Below are 9,331 nucleotides of genomic sequence, written 5' to 3'. Positions count from 1 at the left end.
CAAAATTGCATTTTAAATAAACAGGCGTAGAATACTCAATGCTCAATTTACTTTTCCAGCTCTAATGTTGACCTTGTTTCTTCCTTTTGATTGTGGTTCGGAATTGTTTGCATAAAAGTTTTCAACGTTTGTGACGTTTTTCTCATTAAATGTTATACTTTGATTTAAAACACAGCTAAGGAAAAAGAAGGCTTTTCAAACAAAAATCGATATTTATTACAACATCAATCAATGGAGAGAACGCTTTAATGGGGAAATATCATCATATATGCGCATCAGAAACGTAGGAAAGTATTATCAGCCCTTTAGTTTATAAAAACTATTGAAAACACTCTCCCTCTTAGATGAATTTTGTAGTTGTGTTCTCTATGTTGTTTGATTTTTTTGGTATTGATAAACACCCTACTTCTTCTAAACTTGGATTTTTTTCAAAAAGGGTCCTGAAATAGACAGTACCAACGTCTAGCAAAGTTAACATCATTAATAATTAAAGACTGAAAATTGATGTAAGAGAAAAAGAATATCATCACTGATATTCTGCGAACAAAATGTCATTGCTCATAAAGTTTGTTCGATTTTTTAATGAAAACGCCTAATATTTAGAAGGCTAGATTTTTCAAATTAACTACTTTTCTTCACAATGTAGATAAAAGGAAAAAAAAACAGTTACGTCACAAAATATAAGTTTGGTTTGTTCAAAAAGAAAAAAAATCGTAGCCAGTCGTAAAATTTAGAGGAATATTTAAAAAACACTGAGTTATTAGTTTACCATGTGAATTTTTTTGTATATTATTGGCTTTTGAAACTTCTCAACAACTGGGGACACTTTACAATTGAAATTGTGATAGTGATTTCACCACAATCAAGCTCTTTCACAAGCTGATTTATGTTTTCTCCATTTGTTTTTTAAGTACCGAATGTTTTAAATGAAAAGGATTATTACAATAAATGAAAATTTATTTGTTAGTTTATCAAGTTTGAGATCAACACTTACTTGAAATTTTTGGTGATATGTCTTTGTTTGAGTGCTTTCAAATCTGTTGTCGGAAGGAATGAAAGTTTGGGGAAAATGGTAATTCATCTGGATCGCACGTGATATCCACGAAATTTGTTGCGTGCACAGTAAGAAAATCAGAAAATCCTGAGTACGAGACAATATATCAGCAGGAAAAACAAGAAATTGTCTAGTTCATTTTTTAGAGAGGAATGCCAGAAAAAACATTATTGTGTCAGCGTGATCAGAAGAAATACTGTGCGGAACAACAAAACTGTTACAAAATTATTAATTTATTTAATTGAAGAGAATATTTCTGTGAGATTTTGGTCGATGACCCTAAAAAAGCTGGTTTATCACTTTTTTTTGATAAAAAATTTTCCATTTGCTGAGCTGTACAGTTTTTTTGGCGTAACTATAAAAAAACTGGTTGATTTTCCGAAGTCTCAGTGAAGTTTCAAGATGAAAGTCAAGGAGTAGAATTAGTGGGGACTACGGCCAGTTTCCTTGAGCGAGTAATTGTTTTAAGGATAAGGGATTCCTAAATTTGAGTTTTTATTTTTATCTTTTTCTTTTTCTAGTTGCACACACAATTCACATATTCTCAAGAGCATCTCAATTACAAAGTTTTAATTCAATTAATAAGATCGTTTTTCCTATGAAGTTGTCATTTGAAGGTTAAATTCTTGTTCAAGTTTTTCTTTCATTGGCATTACTCCAAACTCCGCAAACACCTTATACATTTCTAAATTTGATTTCGATAGAGAAAAAAAATAATTTCATCTATAACTTTTCAACCGAACGCTTTTAATATTAGTTTTCAATTGTTTTTGAAGAATCTTTGGTTTTATTAGTAAATTAATTGGTGAATCTGCAAATGTTGTCGCAGAGTATAAAGTAATAGCAGTTTTTTTTCACCAGACATAAAAAATTTCGGAAAAACTCTTCGGAAAAAGGTTTTTTTTCCACTGGCACCACATGTTGTATAATGAATTTGATTGATAGAAGAAAATTTTTTAATGTTAGATCATCTTATTTGAGGTCAAAATTTGCTTGAAATTTTTTTGATATGTCTTTTTTGGCTTCTTTGGAGTCTACTGTTGGGAGGAAAGAAAAATTGAGGGGAAATAGTAATTTATCTGAATCCCACGTGATATCCCCGAAAACTGTTGCTTTCACAGTAAAAAAAAATATAGAGACAGCACATCGGAAGAAAAAAAAACAAAATTGTGTAGCTCATTTTTAACGAGACACGTAAGTGAAAACATATTGGTTTCTCTCCGAGTGATCAACAATAATACAGGGAGAATTTTCTAAGGTCTCTTCGGGGACAACAAGACCGTTACAAAACAGTCTTTGATAAAGTTTAAGGGTATAATTTATGTGAGACTTTAGTTGATGACCCGGAAAGGGCTGGGTTATCACCACGGGATAATAAATTTTTCGATTGCTAAGCTGTACAATATTTTGTAACATGTTATTTTTTCTGCGTAATCATCAAAAAAGTCCTGCATGATTATTCGGAAATCTCACTGGGCTTTCAAGGTGGTTGCATTCAAAAACCTTCATAGATATAAAGGACCACAATTATGAGACACAATGGTTCATTTCCTTGAGTGAGTAATCTTATAAGACATACAGATTCCTAATTTTGAGTTATTGATTTTGTCTTTTTTTAGTTGCACAGATTTTCAGATAAACCCTGAGTTAATATTTAAAAGTTAATTAATAAAAACATTTCTTTAAACAATGGAAGCAAAAGATTTCTGTGAGATTTTGTTCTATGGCCCTAGAAAGGGCTGGGTTATCACTTTGGAATAATAAATTTCGTATTCGCTTAGCTATACAGTTCTTCGGAACATATTTTTTCAGCATAAATATTGAAGGAATACTTGATTTTTCCAAAGTTTAGGTGAAATTTCAAAATTGTTGCATACTTAAAATTTTATAAAGGTCAAGGAGAAGAATTGTCAGAGAAAATGGTCAATTTTGGAGTCTATGGTCAACTAATACTTGGAGCGAGTAATCGTTTTAAAGTATACATCTTAATAAATTTGACCTTTTACTTTTAAATGTTTCTTTTTCTATTTGCACACACATTTCGCATATTTTCAAAAACCTCTTAAAAAATAAATTTTATTCTAAATAAAATGTTCGATATTAGTTTAAAGTCATCTTGAGATTTACTTCTTCTTCAATTTTTGTTATTTATTTATTGGCATTGGTCCAAATTCCAACAGCACATTTAATTTTCAAAAATTGAAATCAGCAGAAACAACTTTATATTTTATTATAAATTTTATATCGAAATCCAATAATATTATTTTTTTTTCTTTTTTTAAAAAAATTTTGATCTGATTCTGTACTGAAATAAGCTGATTAATCTGAAACTAGCCGCTCACCAGCTGGTTAACTTGTTGTCGTAACGTATAGAGCTGAAGAGATATTTGATTTTTGATTCACCAGACACGTTTTTCTAACTAGCACCACATGTTGTTACATGAAACTAATTATTATAATAAACTGATACTTTTTTTGTTAGATCATCACATTTGTGATCAAAATTTAATCGAAATTTGTGTAGTTAAGTCTTGTGTTTGGCTTCTTTGAAATCTATACTTGGGACGATTGAAAGTTTGAGGAGAGATAGTAATTTATCTGGATCACAAGGGATAAACTTGAAAACTGATGCTCTCAGAGTAAGAAAAACCAGAGAACGAGACAGCATATCTGCAAGAAAAAATGTCAAGATCATCTTAACGAGAAACATAATTCAAAAAATTATCGGTCTCTGAGGGTGATCAACAATAATAAAGTGAGAACTTTCCAAAAGCTCTTTGGGACAACAAGACTGCTAAAAAAAGTCGTTCAAAAAATTAAAGGGGTGGTTTATGTTAGACTTTGGCCGATGACCTGTGTGATACATTGGTTAAAATATTGTACTAAATTCTTTTGACCTCCATACGTTAGTATGATATATTAATGATTTTCAATATTTCACTAAATCATAACCCACCTCAATCTGTGAAAAGATTTGATCAAGTTTTTCACATTACCCCTCTTTATCACTCTTACTTCAATTCATTTTACTGATAAATTTAATTGAATTCAGTTGCTCTTCTTAACCTCTGGTTTTGAATTCGAAATAATCTGCTTGTGGAAATTCAGCAGATTTCCAAGTTAGAAGCGCTGATCGGAATTAAGTCAGAATGCCATATCTCTTTACCAAATCTACTAATTCAAGCTTTAGATTTGACTACGGTTTCGTGCCGCGAACCCAAGATACAAATTCAGATAAGCGTTAGCAATACAACTGCTCCTCTATCGAGTGAGATAGCAGGTGGCGCAGTCGGCACCTAAATAACGCGCTCTACTCGGAATAGAACCGTTCTCGGAATGACTCTTTATGGAACCTCTATTAAGATGGCAAAGATGGAGAATCAACTTAAAATTAGCAATTCTGGCAAAAGATGAAATTTCAATAGGTATCTTACGAGAAGCGCCTCGCAAAAAATATCATTTCCATCAGAACCAATCTAAGAGGAAGACGTCGACAATAGGACTGCCTAAAATGAACGCGATCGTTGAATTAGAAACGAACAATTCAAGACTGCATGGCTCAACGAAAGCCAAAAGATTGAAAATGCGGGAGTTTTATGTGGTGACAGAGCTTGGAATCTTTGTGACAGCAATGTTGTCTAGCTTAATTATCTCAGTCTAAGGAGAAAAGCCGACGTATTTTTGGCTTACAGGAATTCGCTGATCGGATTATTCACATATCAAAAAAAGACTTGAGCGACACTTTTGATAGCGTCTTCACCTATCAAAGAAACATAATTTTCGACTAGTACCCTTTCTAAACAAAGAAAAACAACTAAATGGGGGACCGGTGTAATATCCACGTAATTTCTTTCAAGTTTCTATCCTGGCTATCATAGAGAATCGGTTATTCGAGGTGTATTCATTGCCAGGAAGGCGCTAGAACTAGCAATCAAGGTAGAAACGAGCAAACAAAACAGAACTAAAATGTCTGGGACAATTAACAATATTCAGAAACTAAGGAACTTTTCTAGGACGAAAACAAGCAGCTTTAGACCATTTATCTGCCCAAAATGTGGCTATACTTGGTTACCTAGCCATCGTCAAAACTGCGGAGCACGAGGAAAAACTTGTAAAATCTGTGGTACTGGTGATCAATCTCAAAGAACCCAATGAAACGAAAAACGAAAGGTTCATCTTTCCAAAGTCTCAATGAAATGTCAATTGGTCAATTTTGGTCAATTTTGGAGACTATGGTCAAATAATACTTGTAGCGAGTAATCGTTTTAAAGTATACATCTTATTAAATTCGATACTAGTTCGATATTTATTAGGTCGGTATTAGTTTAAAGTCATTAGTCTAATTTCCACCAGAACGTTTATTTTTCAAAAACTGAAATCAGCAGAAACAAGTAACCATTTTAGTATATATTTTCCATCAAATCTAAATATATTATTTTTTTCTTTTAAAAAAACATTCTGGTCTGACTCTTCAACGAATTTAGCTGCATTATCAGAAACTAGCTAGTCACCAGCTGGGGAACGTGTTGTCGTAAGGTATAGAGCTGAAGATATATTTGATTTTCGATTCACCACACACATTTTTTTCCAACTAACACCACATGTTGCATCAAGAAACTAATTATTACAATAAACTGATACTTTTTTGTTATATCATCACATTTGTGATCAAAACATAATCGAAATTTGTCTTATTTGAAATCTATTGTTGAGACTAATTAAAATTTGAGGAGAGATAGTAATTTATCTGGATCGCACGGGATATAATTGAGAACTGTTGCTCTCAATGTAAGAAATACCAAAGAACGAGACAGCATATCAGCAAGAATGAATGTGTAGCTGATTTTAAACAAGAATCATAATTTAAAACAAATCGGTCTTTCAGCGTAGTCAACAATAATAAAGTGAGAGCTTTCTAAAAGCTCTTTTGGACAACGAGACTGTGAAAAAAAACTTTCGAAAAGTAAAGGGTGGTTTATGTCGATGACCCGTGTGATACATTTGTCAATATATTATATTAGGTCAAATTGACCTCCATATGTTAGTATGATATATTAATGATCTTCAAATTTTCACCAAATCATAACTTACCTCAGTCTGTTTGAAGATTTGGTCACTTTGTTTACATTAGCCATCTTCAGCACTCTTACTGTCGTAAATCAAAGAACCCGAAGAAACAAAAACAAAGATGAGTCAATAATGTAGAAGTTGTATCATATGACGCCGCTGCAGTTGTGACCTCAGCGACAGCAGAGGAGCAAGTCAACCAAATGGACTCTATGCTAAAAAAGCATACAATGTATGACGAGAACTACAACTCCCACTTGACGATCTTGAAGATAACTGCGTAGCATCATCACCAATGACCAAACCATGCGAGAAGTAGAACCAGTTAATGTGCAAGTGCAATTCGGCAACACTGAAACTAAAGCGCTAGTGGATTGCGGAAGCGTCGGCACAATCATCCACAAAATCCTAGCAAACGCGATGGCTTTGAGCAACAAAAAAAATCATTGGAAAAAACCGTCGGGATTGCAAGATTTAAAAACTTTTTCAAATGATTTAACCAAGATAGTTGATTTCATTAATAATACGGTGAAAAGCTAAAGATCTCAAATTTACAGTAGTCGAAGATGGACATCGACAAAAAAGCGGACGTGAACTATTTCCTCACCTCGGACTGTCTGTAAATCAGTCAGGACAAGTATTAAATGTTCAAAAAAAAAATCAATGTCCAATCAAACAAAAATTGACTATCAACTTTCCAGGTCTCATCCTCGAATTGGAAAATCTCACAAACACACCTTTAACCTCTAATAAAAAAAGAACTTAAGAATAGGAGATGAAAAACACATCATAGCACCTAGTAGTCGCTCCGATTAAAACTTTACATCTCCAACCACGTTTACAGTTAAAAGAGATAAAACAGTTAAACTGGCTCTAGATTCTAAAAAATTAAACAATTCCACTCATTAAAATAATTATCAGATGTTAGTCAAAATCAATATTCAATCAAACAACAATTAGCTCTCAACTTTTCCGGTCTCATCTCCGAATCGGAAAATCTCACAAACAAACTGCAAAACTCACATTTCATAAAACTTTCAACACAACTGATTATAATGGTAGACGAGTACCAATTTACTTTTAACCTTTTGTCAATAAGAAACTTTAAAATGTTAGATGAAAAACACATCAAAACACCTAGTAGTTGCTTCGATAAAAACTTTATATCTCCAGTCACCATTACAGTTAAAAGGGATAAAACAGTTAAACCGGCTTTACATTCTAAAAATTCAAACAAGTTCTTTGACCATAGAAAGGGCTGAGTTGTGACTTTGAAATAAAAAGTTTTCTATTCGCTTGGCTATACAGTTTATCAGAACATATTTTTCAGCATAAATATCAAAAAATACTGGTTGATCTTTCCAAACTCTAATTGAAATTTCAAAATTGTTGCATACTTATAAGTTGTAGAAGTCAAGGAGCAGAATTGTTAGAGACTATGGTCAATTTTGGAGACTATTGTCTACGAATACTCGAAGCGAGTAATTGTTTTAAAGTATACATCTTATTAAAGTTGATCTTTTAATTTTATCTGTTTCTATTTCTATTTGCACACACTTTTCGCAGATTTTCAAAAATCTGTTAATTAATAGTTTTTATTTTCAAAAACTAAGATCGATACTAGTTAAAAGTTATCTTGAGGTTAACCACTTCTGCAATTTTAGTTATTTATTTATTAGCATTAGTCCAAATTTCACCAGAACCTTCAATTTTCAAAAATTGCAATCAGCAGAAACAATTAAACATTTTACTGTAAATCTTCGAGCGAAAGCTATAATTATTATTTTTAAATTTTAAAAAAAAATTGATCTGACTCTTATTTACGAATTAAGCTGAATAATCAGAAACTAGCTGGTCACCAGCTGGTGAACTTGTTGTCATAATGTATAGAGCTGAAACGATATTTGAATTTTGATTCTCCACACACATTTTTTCCAACTAACACCACATGTTGCAACACGAAACTGATTAATACAATAAACTGGTAGAATTTTTTTGTTAGATCATCACATTTGGGATCAAAAGATTCACGTTTGGCTTCTTTGAAATGTTTTGCTGGGACAATGGAAAATTTGAGGGGAGATAGTAATTTATTTGGATCGCACGGGATAGACTTGAGAACTGTTGCTCTCAAAGTAAGAAATACCAAAGAACGAGACAGCATATCAGCAAGAACAAATGTGTTGCTCATTTTTAACTAGAATCATAAATTAAAACCAATCGTTTTTTAAGCGTGGTCAACAATAATAAAATGAGAGCCTTCCAAGAGCTCTTTGGGACAACAGGACTTTAAAAAAAGTTAAAAAAATTCTTTCAGAAATAGAAAGGGTGGTTTAAATGAGACTTTGGTTGATGACCCGTGTGATACATTGGTTAAAATATTGTACTAAATTCTATTGAGCTCAATACGTTAGTATGATATATTAATGATTTTCAATATTTCACTAAATCATAACTCACCTCCATTTGTGAAGAGATTTGATCAAGTTTTTCACATTACCCATCTTTATCACTCTTACTTTAATTCATTCTACTGATAAATGTAATTGAATTCAGTTGCTGTTTTAACCTCTGGTTTTGAATTCGAAATAATCTACTTGTGGAAATTCAGCAGATTGCCAAGTTAGAAGCTCAGATCGGAATTAATTCAGAATTCCATATCTCTTTACCAAATCTACTAACTCAGGCTTTCGCCGCGAACCCAAGTTACAAATTCAGACAAGCGTTAGCAATACAATTGCTCTTCTATCGAGTGAGTTAGCACGTGGCGCAGTCGGCACCTAAATAACGCGCTCTACTCGGAATAGAACCGTTCACAGAACGACCCACCTTGGAACCTCAATTAAGATGGGAAAGATGGAGAATCAACTTAAAATTAGTGATTCTGGCAAAAGAAGAAGTTTCAAATGATATCTTACGAGAAGCACCCCCGAGAAAAAAACATTTCCACCAGAAACGATCTACGAGGAAGACGTCGACAATAGTACAGCACAAAGTGAATGCGATCATCGAATTGGAAACGAACAACAACTAAAGACTGCATGGCTTAACAAAGCCAAATGTTTGAAGCTGCGGGAATATTTTGTGGTGACAGGGCTTGGAATTGTGACAGCGGAGTTTTTGCAATTACTTACCTCCGTCTAAGGACGGAAGGCCGACGTATTTTTGGCTAACAGGAACTCACTGATCAGATTAACCACATATCATCAA

Source organism: Convolutriloba macropyga, chromosome 4, assembly GCF_964194025.1.
Source record: "Convolutriloba macropyga chromosome 4, txConMacr16.3, whole genome shotgun sequence".
NCBI classification, from domain to species: Eukaryota; Metazoa; Xenacoelomorpha; order Acoela; family Convolutidae; genus Convolutriloba; species Convolutriloba macropyga.
The sequence above is the reverse complement of the archived record's forward strand: the minus strand, read 5'-3'. Positions refer to the sequence as shown.